The following is a 17,190-nucleotide window of genomic DNA, read 5'->3' as shown; positions in this document are numbered from 1 at the left end:
AAGACAATGACCCCATCTCTCCTGGCTGTGATCTTTTCTGAATAAAAAGTGACTTGCTGCCTGCATTAAAGCTCATCATAAATCCTTGAGATAAGACTCTTGGAACGGGATGCCGTATACGCGGTGCCCGAGAACACAGTTTCTAGAACTGTGCTGGTCTTTCATTGGGCATCATGGTCAGTCTGAAAAAATTATGGGGTTGAATATTATTCTACCGATACTTTAACTATTGCTGTAAAAATAAGCCCAGTGAAACTTGTACATGAAACTTGCCCCCCAAAACTCTGTTTCCCTACCATCTATGTGATGAATGGTATAAATCCATCACCTTTGTATAGAAGCATCCCAGGGCAAAAAACACGGTGTGAGGCCGCCACTGCTTTGCGTGCGGCTTTCATGGTGGATAAACGTTTAGTGATAACTTTTCACTACCATTGAGCTGAGGAAGGAATAGAATATTTACAGAGAAAGGAAAAGGCATAGCATAGCAAGTAAAATTTTCAGATCACCCAGAGACTCCGTTTTTGCAAACCGTTTGTGCATACAAAACTCTTCAAAGCGGTTGAAACCAGGCAGGTTCATTTGACTTGTGTTTTTGCCATTCCGCCATGTTCTGCTGTGTCTTACTGAACTGGCTGTGGTTTTAGGAAGTCTGGAGACCAGGGTAACCCTTTTGGTCCCGTGCCTGCATAGATTTACACAAGCTAAGGAAGGCTGCAGGTGTGAGCTCCAGGAATAGCCTCTGACATCTCATTTGGTCTCTGCTCGTTCTGACTGGACTCACATCTATTCTCTGCGGTAGCTTCCGCCTTAGACCCTCCAGCTCGACACGGAAATGGGCTGAGTCCCAGCTCCTCACCTTTCAGGTCACCTCAGAGACTTCGAGAGGGATCTCTTCCTTCCAAGAATGCTTCCCCATAGGCCGACGGATCAGTAATCGGTAATCAACACATTTTCTGGCGTAAACGACACGTGCCCTCTCTCCTATATGGCCCTGGATGCAGCTCATCCTGGGAACGGCCCCTTTGGGGAGGGCAGATCTCCGCAGTTTATGTACAAGACTGGGGACTGAGAATTCTTACGGATTTCAGATTATTATTTGCAGCAATTCGATTTTCCATCTGTGGAAAACCAGTCCCTATTGTGCAGTCTCTCATGCTTTAGCTCTCCTCCCCGGCCCATGACTCATGTATTCAGCAGACACTTAGAAGTCTGCATTGTTCCAAGCATGGGCAGTCAAAATACAACGATGCAACAAAAACGGTCCCAGCCTGTCGGGGTGCATGGTTGAAATCCTTCAGTATGAGGAAAACAGGAAAATCAAAGCAAAGAGTTTATCCCATTCTACACCTGTTTTTCTGTGAATAGGAAATTTCAGCAGACTTCTCCATCTTGATGCCAAGAATCTAACTGAAAAGAAGACGTCATGGACTAATTTGTTTTTCTCATCCTGTGTGCAGTTGTCGCTGCTCTCAACAGCTCTCTCGCTTAAACTGTGGGACTTACTGAATCTAGTTGGGGAAATTTTCTGGATATGCACACAATTTGAATCTGTTGGAAGAGGAATGACATTTCTACAAAGCTTTCTCCATTCAAATCCAATGTGGGACAAATACGGATTTTCCATCAGGGAGGAAACTGATATGTCTATAGAAATACAAGCCTTGGCACTCACGGGATTGCCAGTTAGTATAATATGCTGTGACAAAAATGACCAATAATGACAAACAGAACGAGTACAAGATATAAAAATTGGCCAGATGTTAGAGCAAGGCATAGGGAATGAGAAAGCTAATACACTTGTTTTAGAGACTGATAAACTATGCTGGAATGTTTTCTTACTAGCAGTTCAAGCCAAACATCTGTGAAGTCCCTAAAGACAAAATAAATGTTCCCATCATTACTGTATCTGAGAAGAGGTAGAAGGGGTTAAAGTATTGGAACAACGACTTCATGCTAATTTGGATCCTCCTGGGCTACTGTGTTAAAATCAAATAGAGGGGCTTCCCTGGTGGCGCCGTGGTTGAGAGTCTGCCTGCCGATGCAGGGGACTGGTTACGTAAAAAAAAAAAAAAAAAAAAAATAGGATCCTGGGCTACTGTGTTAAAATCAAAAAGAGGGTAATGGGCTGCCCTCATGGTTTAGAGATTTAGATCTAGAATTTTTTAAAATTCGCGGATTTTTTTACTCATCAAGCTTGCAGATCATCAACGAACCACCACTCACTGTCTCCCAAAGCTGTGCGGGTCTCTAGGACCTCTCCTTCCCCTGCTCCACAACTAGCTACCTCATTCAATGGCATTTAGGTCTACGCAAATTCAACAGGTTGACAGCGGCAACAAAGACAATATTCCACGTAAACCTTGCAGAAGAACCAGCTGCCACTCAAGTGCAATTTGAAATCTAACACCCCTTTAGGAGTCAGCAGCTGAGAGCTGTCTCTAACTCCGCTCCTCTTGACCTTAAATGACTGTGGGTGATGTTCGGAGGTCTGGATGACACCAGAAAGTTCAGTCATTGGTGGGAGCAGGTAGCAGAAGAGGACACTATTAATAGCTATAGCTATGCTTACTCCTATTCTTATTTGCATAGCTTTTGGAGGGTGTATCTGGTTCCCTGTTGAATCCTTAGGGCTGCCACAGTATGTGTAATAAATACTATGGAATCTATGACTACATTGTTCTCCCCGAAACAAGGATGAAGTACGATGACCACTGAAAGTGGCATGGTACCAATTTGCCACTAAAACGCCTAACAGCCGGGTCGGCACCGTTTTAAGGTAAAGGATCATTCACTGAAGTATTCCTAAAGTACGAAAGGCTGACCAGTAAGTACCGAGTCCTGTCTTCACGTCTATACGAATTGAACATCCTAAAATTGACATTTACAGTTGATGTTCTATTTTTTTTCCATTTCAAACAAGACGATCATAATCAAAGCACGTATTTTATTAGACATGTGAAAATGACATCTATTAAAAGTCTTCTTAATTTAGGGGCATCCATAGCCATTTGGGGCAGGTAGGATGGACTAGATGAACGAAGATGTTGGGCTCACACGGGGTGACTCTAGGTTCTCAGGGGAATCAGGGAACTCATCCAATGCTCTTAGAAAAGTTCCTTATGAAGCAACAAATTAGACATCCAAAGATATAGAATTAGGGCATCCACAGCCAGAATATGAAAAAAAAAACCGAGTAAACAGAAGGAGAGGCAGATGACCTGTTTCTGTACACGTTCCTCAGGATCTACAGCATTTTTTTTACAGTAACTATGAGTCTCGTTCTGTCATGTTTTTGTTGGAAGAAAGATGATTTTGTCTTTATGTGTGGAAACCAACCTGCTGCATCCTTTCTGAAAAAAAGAAAATGTGTTCTCTGATTCACATGTAGCTATCTTTTAGCTGTCCCTAAAGTTCATACTCCTTAAATATCCATAGTAACTTTCTGGTCAAACCATCAGAAACTTAAGACACTTTCTCTGACAGAACTATGAAATTTTAAAATGACCTTGAAAATAGGTATTAACTTAAACGCCATTAAGATTTTAGTGGATGAGAAAAGGCTCTTGCAACTTGCTACTGCTAGAAAAAAAAAAAACATACTTAACTTTTCTGATAATTTCCCTGATCCAAAAGGTAAAAAAAAAAGCATTAATAAGTAGTTCCTGGGTATTGAAGTTTTTAGTTTCTCACTCATATTCTTATACGTTAGAATACCTCCAGTCAAGTGATGCTATTTAATGATGCTCCATTCTATACACAAACAAATGTAGTCAATGTGGTTATAAAGTCAGAATCACAAGAGTTGACGCATTAATTCTACGGAGTAATAAGCCTAAGTGGGACACTAAGTGTGATGTGACTACATCACTGGGTTGCTGTAAACAGCCTTTTTCTACTTCATCTTAATTAGGTCTATGTGGACATTTTTTTGATGCCGAGTGCGACTGGGTTTCCAGAAAGTTGGAAAGAACGGAACCTATTACAATAGATGTTCCCGAAGCTTAAAACTCAAAATGGCAAATTTGAAATTATCAACCCACAAAACCACGTGAGCAGCAACACGCCCTCGGCCCAGGAATGGAGTCAGCTCCCTGCGTGGACCGGGCCCATCACGAAAGCCAGGAATTCAGAGATTCCACTAGGAGGTTACGCGAGGTTAGGGTCAGGCCGCCATTTGACCACACGTAACTCAGACAAAGCAGCAGACAAAGCCCGTCTTCTGAGGGAAGAGTGATGGTGCCGTGAACAAGAACGGAAAAGACACAAACACCCACGACACTCGAGCACAAGAAGGGTGAGAGAAAGGGTCATCACTTTATCTCCAAAGACCTCTTCGTTTCAGGTTTAGCTGATTATCTTCGTGTGCTTGAAGGCCACGACCACCTCTCTGGTAGCCGGAGTGGGTTTCCTTTTGTTAGAACCAAACGATTCCTGGCCAGATGTGCGCTTCATGAAAGCAGGGACATTGCCTGCTTTGACCATGACTTAAGAACCATGCTTAGCAATCGACAGAGATTGTTGAATGAAGCGACTACATAGAAATATAAATCCCGCCAAAGGAATGTGGGAAGGAGACATGGTGAGGACAGAAGTGGAGCCAGGCCTTGAATACTGGGAGGGACTTAAATGAGAAGCAAAGACAAGTTTCAGGCAGATGGGGCACCAGCAAACGTGTGTTTGGATCTAAGCAACGTTGAGCGTGTGCCTATGTGCTCCAGGAATGGGGTGAAGTGATTTCCCAGACGTAATTGACAGAGGACCTCGCTTTGCTGTTATGTCTCAATGCCTTAACCACACCCTGAAAATCTAACCTTCCTTTCTTTATGTCTCCATTGAGACCTATATGAGGACGAACAGGCAAAGGAGCGCCTACGAGTCCATATGAGATCACAGTGCTCTAGGCCACCTACTCCCAGACGCCAGCCCACCTACCTTGACCATCGTAGCACTTTATGTAGTTTTCAAATTTATAGGGACGGGGTTGGGGGAGTCTAGGAAAGGCAGAGAAAGAAAAGAAATAGATAGCTTAGCTTATGCGAAGGAATATTAAGTCTGAAAATGTGCTGTCACATATATCTACTGTATAAGAACATTTAAATAATTTACATGCAGATGCCCCTATGAAACATGCACAAAAACTGAGGATAAATGAGGCAGAATGACCATCTGAGCGCTCTGGGAAGTAGAGACTCTCTCTATAAACACAGGCCACCGTTATGTATTATTTTGATATACAATAAAATATTCATCACGGAATGAGGGATACGGAGGGAAAACCTGTGTGTAATGCAATTTGGTTTTCAAACTCGGCCGACATGTCAGCTAATTCTGAGCTATGATGCCAGTGGAAGCAATCACATGTACATGGGAATGTCAAATGTCGGAAATGAAATTACGGAACGGAGGAAGAATGCTCTCTGGTGGGGACAAATCAGCTATTTGGAAAGCAGATCTGACACTGCATGTCTACGAACAGGGAAGATTGATAATATTGGAAACGGGGCTTCATGGGAGGGGTGATAAATGTTCCAGGGAGAAGCTTCCAGAGGCTGCATGGGAATCTTTGGTCGGGTAACTAAAAAGAAGGTGTTCCTTTATGGTTGCTCGGAGTAGCCCTATTGAGCTCATAAGAGAAAGGGAGAAGCACACTGTGAACTGAGGAGAAGAAACCAGGTCTTTAGTCCAGCAGAAAATGCAAAGGGGATGAAGGCTTGCAGCTCACGGGCGTTCCAGCATCATTTCCTGGAGTGCTTAGTAATATTTCTATGTTAAGAGAATATGAGACTTACAGTCAGAGGTCCTAAGTTTCCATCCAACTGTATAATTTGTTGGCCAGATGGGCTCGGGAAAGCCATTTACTTTCTCTAGACTCAGCGTCTTCATCAGTAAAACGATGCTAGTAAAGCCTTTCCCCCCAAGCAAAGAATTGTGAAAATCAAAAGGGCTAATGCTTGCAAAAGTACTTCCAAAACTGGTGTTATAAAAACTCCATCATGAAAAAATTTCCTTGGAGGAGTCCTAGGGCAAGGTTGCGGTCAGGGAGTTTGAGATGTAGCATAAGTGGCAGGAGAAAGGGTTACTCTCGCAAATGGTTCTAGGACAGTTCCTGGCTCACAGCCCCTAAGCTTCCTGCTCACACCCTTTGAACCTCCAATTTCACTTTCAGAATTCCCCTTGCTGTTCATATTAACATAATTTCTTCCCTTTGGCTTAAACCATTGAGAAGATGGTCAATGGGGGAGGATGGGTAAGAAGAAGAAAAGCAGTATTTGGGTTGATTTTCCTCAGCCCGGGTCCCCCAGAGAATGCCCCCACCCCACCTTTCCATCATCCTCCTGGAGTGGATTTTGTGTGACTCTTCTCCAGACACTAAGATGTCTTATCTCTCCCTCTGCAGGTCTGCACTCAGCTCACCCCTAGGGATTCTCCTCCCAGAAACCCAGGGCACAGTGAATAAGGAGGAATCTCCACGACGCTCTGGGAGGTGGATTGTGACAGCTTTCATCATTTTCCTGTTACAAATGAGGAAGGTTAGGGGTTAAAAGGCTGAGAGATTCAAAGAACAGCTCTGAGTCATTGATGAAGCTGAAGATGGAATCCGAACCTCCTCCATCTGGACTCAAAATTCAATGAGGTCGGGGCTTCCCTGGTGGCACAGTGGTCAAGAATCCGCCTGCCGATGCAGGGGACACGGGTTCGAGCCCTGGTCTGGGAAGATCCCACATGCCGCAGAGCAACTGAGCTCGCACGCCACAACTACTGAGCCTGCGCTCTAGAGCCCTAGAACCACAACTACTGAAGCTCGTGAGCACAACTACTGAGGCCCGTGAGCCAAGAGCCCGTGCTCCGCAATAAGAGGAGCCACTGCAATGGGAAGCCCACGCACCGCAACGAAGAATAGCCCCCGCTCGCTGCAACTAGAGAAAGCCCGCACGCAGCAACGAAGACCCAACGCAGCCAAAAAGAAATTCAATATCTTTCTTCTTGAGACCAGAAGCCTCCCAGAGTGCTCATTACTCTCAATAGTTTTGGGAGGAATTTGCTTTTTAAAAAAATTTTATTTTTCTTTATTTTTTTTATTGAAGCACAGTTGATTTTCAGCGTTGTGTTAATTTCTGCTGTACAGCAAAGTGACTCATTTATACACATACATACATTCTTTTTTATGTTCTTTTCCATTACGGTTTATCGCAGGATATTGAATATAGTTCCCTGTGCTCTGCAGTAGGACCTTGTTGTTTATCCTTTATAATACATCCCAGACTGAGGAACAAAGGAACATTTACATGCCTGATATTAATTATATACTTGGCAGGTAGAAGAAACCCTTTCAAGGGATTATAGGATAAGGAAACCTGTTCCATAAGCCATGGAGTCAAGAGCGGATCAGCCCATTTGATTTGTCTGCAGGTACAACTGGCCACGAATAAATGGGACCAGGACATTCTCTCATTTTCCCCAAATTATGTTCTGCCGCTGACATGCTGGGGAAACCACAGCCCTGTTCTCTCGCGATAAACCCTCCCCCTGATCCTCTTTGCTGTGTGTGCCGCCCTAACGACCTGTCTCGGACTGCGTCCACTGCTACCGAGGTATCAAGCAACAGGAGATTCTCCTCCACTCCCGTCTTGCTGAGTGATCTTTTAGGCCCTCATCCATTTCTTCAATTCCGTGGTGTCTTCCAGACACTGGTGGGTCCCAGGGATGCTTGCGTGAACAAAGTAGACACTCTCCCCGAATAAAAATATGAAAGATAGAGGCTACTGAGGGGAAAAAGGGAATAGGGGTAGAAGGTTCTATGTGCCCGTGTGAGTGTGTACACCCGCGTGTTGGAGCCTCGTGTGCATGATCTTAGCCAGGGCGGTCCGGGACGATGAGAGCTGAGTGGACAGCGGAGAAAGTCAAGGAGGAATCGCGCAGATAACTGGGGTAAGAGTTTTCTAGGGGAGGGAGTAGCAAACATAAAACTCCTGTGTTGGGTTGCACGGAGGGCGGCGCAGGCCATTGAAGATCTTACAAGGCTTGGGAAAGACTTCGAATTTCACTTGGGACATACACACATTTCAGATGGAAGCAGTGAGAGGAGCTTTCAGTTTTTTCACCCACCGGATGGTTTCGAGCAGTGAAGCGAAGACTTGAATAGGAACGCTGTGCTTGCAGCTGGACAAGGAGACCCGTCTCAGCGCAGAGTCCAGGCGACAGATGAGGGAGGCTCCGACTGTGGTGCGTGGAGTCGAGATGGGGGGAAGCGGCTGCGTCGGGGGCCGTTTCGGAGACAGAGGTAACTGGAGTTGATGATGGATGCGCGTGGAGTGTGGGAGAGACGGGGGTCGAGGGGGACAGGAAACTCATGGCCCGATCCAGTGGGGATCTGCAGCCCCTCACCGAAATGGGGACACCCTTGGGCAGCCTGTGGAAAATTCAGAAGATCTGTTGCGGGTTTATTGAGTTTGATGTGTCTGCTTAGTATCCAAGTAGAGATGCCATCTCGACATCAAGAGCAGGAGAAACGGGCCAGCAAAAAAACTCCCTCAAGACTGGGCGAACAAGCAAGAGTGGGGACTGATCAGCGGGGAGACATGCGGGCCATTATTTTAAATTGCTGGTCCACACTGCAGGGTTATTTTTATATAAAAGGGTTTTTGCTTACTTGGAAAGGAAAAGGATTTATTTGGGGGAAATATAAAATATCCAAAAAATAAGCATCATAATATTTAGTATTCGGTTTATCGCCATTGCCTATGAGCACATAGGCACGCGCACACAAAATAATTACTACGATGCTTATTTATTGAATGCTTCTCAGTGCATGGCAGGTGCTGTGCATCCTCTCGGTTAACCCTCACCACTGTGTGTTAGGGAGATCCCACGATCACCTTCATCCTAGAGCTGTCCGCTTGGCAGAGCTGTGACTGGAACTCAGGTTTTCTGATACCAGAGCCTGGGCTTTGCCGACTGCACCCTCGAGCCTCCCTGAACCGCAATTAAAACGTGCAGATTGAGCAACGGGAACTCTCATTCATTGCTGGTGGAAATGCAAAATTATGCAGCCACTTTGCAAGACAGTCTGGTAGTTTCTTGCTAAACATACTCTTACCATACGATCCGGCAGTCAAGCTCCTTGGTATTCACCCAAATCAATTGAGAACTTATATCCATGCAAAAACCTGAACACAGATGTTTATAGCGGCTCTATGCATAATTGCCAAAGCTTGGAAGTAACCGATGAAAAGACATGGAAGAAACTGAAATGCATATTACTGGCTGAAAGAAGCCAATCTAAAAAGGCTACATGCTGTATGATTCTAGCAGTATGACCTTCTGGAAAAGGCTCACCTATAGGGACAGGAAAGAGATTGGAGGTTGCCAGGATTTTGGGAGGAGGGGTTGGGGGGGGAATTGATGGAGTACAGGGGATTGTTAGGGCAGTGAAAATTTTCTGTATGATAGTACCATGTTGGATACATGTTGCTATATATTTGTCAAAACCTATAGTGTGTACATTCAACACCAAGAGTGAATCTTAATGTAAGCTACGGACTTTGGGTGATAATAAGTTGTCAGTGTGGGTTCACCGATTACAACGATGAGAGAGCTGCATAGATGGGGCCTTTACAGAGAGCTGTGGAGCTGACGCTGCCACCCCAGTAGGTCTTGCAGGCAGAGTGTTAAAGAGGTTTATTCTTGAGTCTTAAGAGCTAAAGGAATTTGTCTTGCTAAGTTTGGGACATGTGTGGGACCCACCACCCCTTACTTCTTTCCTGCTTCTCCCTTCTGGAATGGGATTGTCTACCCTATGGCTGCTCCAGCATTGTATTTGGGAAGCACGTAGCTGTCTGGCTTCACAGGTTCACAGCTGGAGAGGAATTTTGTCTCAGAATGAGCCACACCTCAAAGTCTCACCCATACGTATCTGATTTCAGTGATATTTAGATAAGACTTTGGACTTTATGCTTTAGTAGACGCTGGAATAAGTTAAGACTTTTGGGGCTGTTGGGATGGAGTGAATGTTTTTTGCATGCGAAGTCATACATTTGGGGGATTGGGGTAAAATGTTTTGGACTGAATGTTTGTGTCCAAAATTCACTTGTTGAAGCCCTAATTCCCAGTGTGGCCACATTTGAAGATGGGCCTCCAGGAAGTAATTAAGATTAAATGAAGTCATAAGGGTAGGGCCTCTGATAGGATCTGATGGGACTCCTGTCCTTATAAGAAGAGACACCAGAGCTCTTGCTGTGTGTGTGTGTGGGTGTGTGTGTGTGTGTGTGTGCGTGCACACAGAGGAAAGACCATGTGAAGGTGCAGCAAGAAGGTGGCCATCTGCAAGCCAAGAAGAAAGTGCTCACCAGGAATTGAATTACTGGCATCTTGATCCTAGACTTCCAGCCTCCAGACCTATGAGAAACACATTTCTGTTAAGCCCCCCCCAGTCTTTGGTATTTTGTTATAGCAGCCAGAGTGGACTAATGCAGTGCATAATATTTTTTATTTAGTGTCTTACATTTATTTTTTAAATAAATGTGATGGTATTTGTAGGTGGGGTCTTTGGGAGGTAATTAGGTTAGATGAAGTCATGAGGGTAGGGCCCTCATGCTGGGATTAGTGTCCTTACGAGAAGAGACCCCAAAGATCCTGCTATCTCTCTCTCTCTGAAAGCACGAAAAAGAGGTCACGTGAGCACACAGCAAGGTGGAGGCTGCCTACAAGCCAAGAGAAGAGCCCTCACAGTGAACTCCACCTGCTGGCACCTGATCTTAGACTCCCAGCCTCCAGAACTGTGCGAAATAAATTTCTGTTGCTTAAGCCCCCTATCTATGGTATCTTGCTACAGCTGCCTGAGCTATGACACTCGCTGTAATTTTTCTCATGTAACGAATGCTTTTTTTTTTTAATTAATTAATTTATTGATTTTTGGCTGTGCTGGGTCTTCGTTTCTGTGTGAGGACTTTCTCTAGTTGCGGCAAGCGGGGGCCACTCTTCATCGCGGTGCGCGGGCCTCTCACTATTGCGGCCTCTCTTGTTGCAGAGCACAAGCGCCAGACGGGCAGGCTCAGTAGTTGTGGCTCACGGGCACAGTTGCTCCGCGCCATGTGGGATCTTCCCAGACCAGGGCTCGAACCCATGTCCCCTGCAATGGCAGGCAGATTCTCAACCACTGCGCCACCAGGGAAGCCCATGAATGCTTTTAAATAGAAATCTCTGGACACATTTCTGATAACATCCAACGAATAAATCCCTGGAATTAAAACTGTATGCATGTTTCCTATGCCATTCACTGACAACTGTCCTCTGGGACCATGAAACTGACCGGAGCCTCACGGCAGTGTACACACAGGCCCCTCCTCCTGCAAGCCCACCAACACTTTGAGTTATTTTTTTTTTCACTTATTACCATTTTGAAAGTGATAATGGCATCTTACCAAATATTCTGTTTTCATTTCCTTGATTATCAACGAATATTTTAAAACACCTTTATTCACTCTAAAATCCTATTCTTTTTTGAACTGTCCAAGTGACTAGGAATCTTGTCCTTATGTCTTCTTTCTTGCACTGTCTTGTTTTATGCCTTATCCCATTTCCTCTCTCACAGGTGATTCACTAAGTTCTGTGGTCCAACCTGTTTCCCTCCGAGACTTAGGAAGACAATTGATGCTGACATGGCAAGGATGAAACTGGTACAAATCTACTGTAGGCTGGTCCCCGCCATACCCCTTGCCCTCATAACCTTATACAGAATAGAAGAAGGACACCAAGGCGGTACTGACTCTGACTTCCTCTTCCAAGCAGAGTCTCCAGAGAAATGCGTACCAATCGAGACAAGAGCAGAGCTACGGAACCCTGTGGGGAACTGAAAAGAGATTCAGATGGAATTAAGTTGAAAGAAAGTAAGAACAAGACTAGTATTTAGTGAGGGAATAAATGGATGAACATAAGTTGCATTTATCTTTTGGCATTTAATAAATCATTTAGGGTATGAAAGAGTTCTTTTTCAATAGTAATGTTTTCCAGAAGAGATAAGAACTAAAAGTTTAGGAGTTTCAGATTTGTAGATGCGTTAATAGGCAAAACGTATTATTATTCTTTTCATCATCGCTATCGTTGTTGTTGCACATAGCTAGGAAGTTAGCATGATGTTTAAGGCTTAATCTGTGTACTAATCATAGTGATTATATTTAACTATAATAGCTATCATTTACTATCTAATACATGTCAGGTGTTAAGCACTTCTAAACATGATCTCATTTGATTAAAATCCAGCTCCGGAACTCTGAAATATCAAGGCAGGCCAGAAGTGGAGGTAACTGCGTCAAGTTCCTTAAGCCAAATATGAAAAACAATGAAGGGCGCCTAGGCTGAATGCTTAGTACACTCTGAAGTTCTGTGTTTGAGATTTTTTTTTTTCAAAGAGGAGGGAATGAAGCCAAGGCAACCTCTGAGAGGGCCAGAAATTCCCTGCCTGGGAAACAAAACACATCCAGGGACACTGGAGCTCCCAGGAGTCTCTAGGCCAGTCCCAGAAGGAAATGTGTTCTCGGGCTGGAGGTATTGCAGTGAAGACAGAGAAAGGCTGGCTGTTCAGGGCTTAAAAGAAAAAAATGTATTCACTCACGGCTAAAGGACTTGTGCAACTTTGAAAGAAGTGAGCACGGAAGCAACGAGAGGACAACCAAGGCTGCTGCAGGGCAGGGAAAACTGCCACTGAGTGCAAATCTCAGGACCTGGCTCAAAGACCCCGGGGAAAGAGAAGGGGCTGGTATGTACACCCCATGAGGACAGGGACATACAAGGACCATACAAAGTACAGACATGGAAAATATAAATAGGAATAGACAACAAATTCTTGTTGGAAGAATGAATGACTGAGGAAATGAATGAATGGGTTCGAGGTTGCAATACCCAAAACACGATGCTAAGCGCCAATTCGCCATATACTCATGGTCTGAGGTTAAATAAAAGTCATACACAGTAGGTTTTGAATAAATTCCTTTTCAAAGCAAATGTAAGTACAGAAAGTGAGAAAAATCTTCTCTTTTTTTGGCTGCATTGGGTCTTCGTTACTGTGCACGGGCTTTCTCTAGCTGTGGCGAGCAGGAGCTACTCTTGGTTGCGGTGCGCGGGCTTCTCGTTGTGGTGGCTTCTCTTGCTGTGGAGCGTGGGGTCTAGGCACGTGGGCTTCAGTAGTTGTGGCATGCGGGCTCAGTAGTTGCGGCATGTGGGCTCAGTAGTTGTGGCTCGCGGGCTCTACAGCACAGGCTCAGTAGTTGTGGCTCGTGGGCTTAGTTGCTCCGTGGCATGTGGGATCTTCCCTGACCAGGGATAGAACCCGTGCCCCCTGCATTGGCAGGCAGATTCTTAACCACTGCGCCACCAGGGACGTCTGAGAAAGAAGTCTTTATCCTTAACATGGGCTGAATGCTTGGTCCCTGCTGGCCAAAGACTCAGTCTGGTTAGAAGGTAAAATCATCTGTTGCAAGAGAGGGGCCAGTAGTCCTCTGCAGGGTTTTTAGAATGGCTTACTTTTCCTCTAAACCAGAGCATAGCAATGGAAAGAAGGAAATCCTCTCAAAATGCAACTGTTTTCCTCACCATGTGTAATTCAGTCATTGTTTTGTTTCTGAGCCGTGTGAGTCTTCAGGAAAGTTGTGGTCATAAACTGAAATGAGTGTGTTGTCTTGTGAAATGACAGTTTATTTGGAAAAAGATTTTTTTAAGCAATTGGCTTCCAGAGACTGGAAGCTATTCCCTTGCCTGTGTGTCCTAGAATCTAATCGGCCTCCTGGATACAATTTCCCAGAAGGGAAAATGAGGGCTTATTTTCCTCCTATCACCTTTTTATAATACGATGAGACTCAAATAATCCCTGGGCACCTAAGGTTTTAATATTCCATTCCATTTAATCAAGTTCTCTCTACCTCTTTAACTCTTTTTTTTTTTCATTTTCCTCACCCAGGCTCACTCTTTACAGCCTTCAAACCCCCCAATCAAACAGGCTTCCAACTTCTTGGGCTTTTCTTATCTCCCTGCCATGCCATCCTCCTTTGCTGTTGGTCAGACTGTCCCAAGATTCACCACCATAAGTGACAAAGCCCTTCAGCTCTTGTCTTTCGATATTTTCTCATGTATCTAAGAACATGTAGATTGCTTAGGACGTGAATGTCAGCCTTGGGGTTCCATGTCTTTCATTTTACTTCTCATTTTGTTAAGATTTTGGCTTTTTAGAGCAGTTTTCGATTCAGAGCGAAATTGAGGGGAAGGTACAGAGATCTCTCACGTACCCCCTGGTCCCACACCTGCATGGTCTCCCCCATCATCAGCATCCTTCACCAGACAGTGCATTATTACAAGTGATAAATCTACATGGACACATTATAATTACCCAAAGTCCATAGTGTACTCTGGCTTCACCCTTGGTGTTGTAACATTGTATGAGTTGAGACAAATGTATGATGACGTGTATCCATCATATGATATCACACAGAGCATTTTCACTGCCCTAAAAATCCTCCATGCTCTACTTATTCAGGCCTCCTTTCACCCCAGCCCCTGACAACCACTGATCCTTTTACTGTCTGCATAGTTTTGCCTTTTCCGGGATGTCATATAGTTGGAATCATATAGTATGGAGCCTTTCCAGATTGGCATCTTTCACCTAGTGATTTGCAATTGTTTCCTCTGTGTCTGTTCATGGCTTGAAAGCTCGTTGCTTTTTAGGGCTGAATAACATTCCACTGTCTGGATGTATATATTTACCTGTTCTGCCGAAGGGCATCGCTATTGCTTCCAACTCTTGAAAATCATGAATAAAGTTGCAGTAAACATCCCTGGGCAAGTTCTTGTGTGGACCTAAGTTTCCGACTCTTTAGGATGAATACCAAGGGGCTCCATTGCTGGGTTGTATGGTGAGTATCTTTAGTGTTGTAAAATAACCACCAAACTGCTTTCTGAAGTGGCTGTACCATTTTGCGTTCCCACCAACAACGGATGAGAGTTCCTCACCAGCATCTGATGCTGTCAGTGCTCTGGGTTTTGGCCATTCTAACAGGTGTGTAGAGGCATCTCATTGTTGTTTTAATTTGCATTCCCCAAACGACATATGCTGTGGAGCATCTTTGCATATGCTTCTTTGCCATCTGTATTTCTTCTCTAGTGAGGTGTCTGTGAAGGTCTTCAGCCCATTTCTTAGTTGGATTGTTTGCTCTCTTATTTTTGAAATTTAAGAGTTCTTTGTATATTTTGAGCTGTGTTTATATATATATATATTTTTTTTTTAACCCTCATGATCCTTACTATTGGGGGTATTTAATAAATATGGTCGTACTGGCTGACTCATGAGAAATCTCAGAAAGGGAAGGATCTGTTTAATTCAGCTCAAAGTTTGTGCGCAGAGACTAGGATCCAGGCACTATACCAGGTGTTATGAACAGGAGCTTGGCCCTACCTTAAGGATCTTACAGTTTAGGGAGGAGACAGAAACATATGCAAACTCAGTGAGATATTCCAATTGCAACAACAGAATGCAAGCAAGATCTGAGGGCCCATAGAAGCAGGGCGCTTCAAGTAGCCTGGTGGTGTCAGAGGGGGCTGAGATCCGGGGAGAAAGCGTTAGGACAAGTGTGAATAGGAAGCTCTTTGGGAAAATGGTTTACAAGAGTTACTGCTCTTGGGAGCAGCTCTGAAGCGCCAACTGCCGTGCAACCTGTGTGAAGGAGACCACTTCTGAAAGCAGCAGGATGGAATGGGAACTTGGACAGAACAGTTGGAGAGAGGATATTAGGAACTTATGATACTGTTGCAGAAGGGGTCATGGCTAGATATATACGTTCGGTAATTTTCCAAATGATTGAAGAAATGGGAAAACGGATGGGTTTCTAAAAGACAACACCTAGCATAAGAAGAGTTAAAGGATGTAGAAGCCAAGGAAGGAAGAAGAACGCAGTGAATGACGTGGGGACCAGGGTGGGGGGGAGCAGAGAGGCACAGAAGCCAAGTGCACAGAGGTCCGCCCTGATTCTCAGGGGCTGGAAGGCAGTGCAAAGATGCTGCTTGGTCTTCGATGAGCAGAAGGCATTTCTAAATCGCGCTGGGCTGCAGGCAGTATGTCTTTTGCATATAAAAAAGCATCACGTGGTAGAGCCTGGTGCTTATTGCTATCGATCTGTTGCTGTCCTTTTCTATCTGGACACAATTTGAGCTGCCACCCAAGACCAAACAACAAGATACTTCACGTACAAAGTGACACAAATCCATGACGTCTGTACCTAACACGGAGCAGTGATGTTAACAGAGCTCTTCCAGCGCCCATATCCTAAGACTCTATTAACACATATTTCAAATGCCTCTGTAACAATAAATTATATAATTGTAAAGAACATAGAACATTAGAACAGAGCCCCAATTATTTTCATACGGGTTAATATGAAAGAAATAAAACCTGCTGGTTGACCACAGAAACTGAAAGTTAACCTTAAAATGTGTTCCCTCGCTGGGACGAAGTGAGAGAGTGGTTTAGATTTATATACACTACCAAATGTAAAATCGATAGCTAGTGGGAAGCAGCTGCATAGCACAGGGAGATCAGCTGGGTGCTCTGTGACCACCTAGAGGGGTGGGATAGGGAGGGTGGGAGGGAGGCGCAAGAGGGAGGAGATACGGGGATATATGTACATGTATAGCTGATTCACCTTGTTATAAAGAAGAAACTAACACAACCCTGTAAAGCAATTATACTCCAATAAAGATGTTAAAAACAAAATGTGTTCCCTCAAATGCATCAATAACTAGTAAAGGGGAAATGTACAGACTTTGAGGTCAGACACCTTTAGGATTGAGTCTTAGCTCCACCATTTGCCTGTTTGCTACCTATATGAAGCCAGATAAATGAGTCATTTATGAACCTTATTTATTCATCCTTAAAATTCGAAATGGAATTGAAATAGCCTTGTTGCTAATATAATTGGACAATATTTGAGGTTTTAATTTGTTGTTTTATTTTTCCTGGTGAGTGACAGCCACTGGCTGAGCCCTGGCTGAGCTCCTTTTAATAACAGAAAGACCTCCGCCGCTGGGGTTTCAGCTGGGCCCATGGTGCCAGCCCCTGACCCGGTCTCCTGACCCCCGTCTTACAGCTCCGTGTGGCCATTTTAGGTCAAGGCAAAGGGAGTGAGCAGAGGTGGTGTGTGTGACTCC

At 44.4% G+C, this 17,190-nt stretch overlaps 1 protein-coding gene across 1 annotated transcript in view; it reads right to left on the bottom strand.

Annotated features, from left to right (window-relative positions):
• Positions 1-17,190, bottom strand: part of XKR4 (XK related 4) — a gene marked incomplete at its 5' end in the record, with an annotated part of 313,003 nt that overhangs the window by 177,233 nt on the left and 118,580 nt on the right. The window lies entirely within an intron of this gene.

The sequence above is a fragment of the Neophocaena asiaeorientalis genome, unplaced genomic scaffold, assembly GCF_003031525.2.
Source record: "Neophocaena asiaeorientalis asiaeorientalis breed wild unplaced genomic scaffold, Neophocaena_asiaeorientalis_V1.1 scaffold226, whole genome shotgun sequence".
Lineage (NCBI taxonomy): Eukaryota > Metazoa > Chordata > Mammalia > Artiodactyla > Phocoenidae > Neophocaena > Neophocaena asiaeorientalis.
Note: the sequence above shows the minus strand (reverse complement) of the source record. Positions and strands in the feature narration are given on the sequence as shown.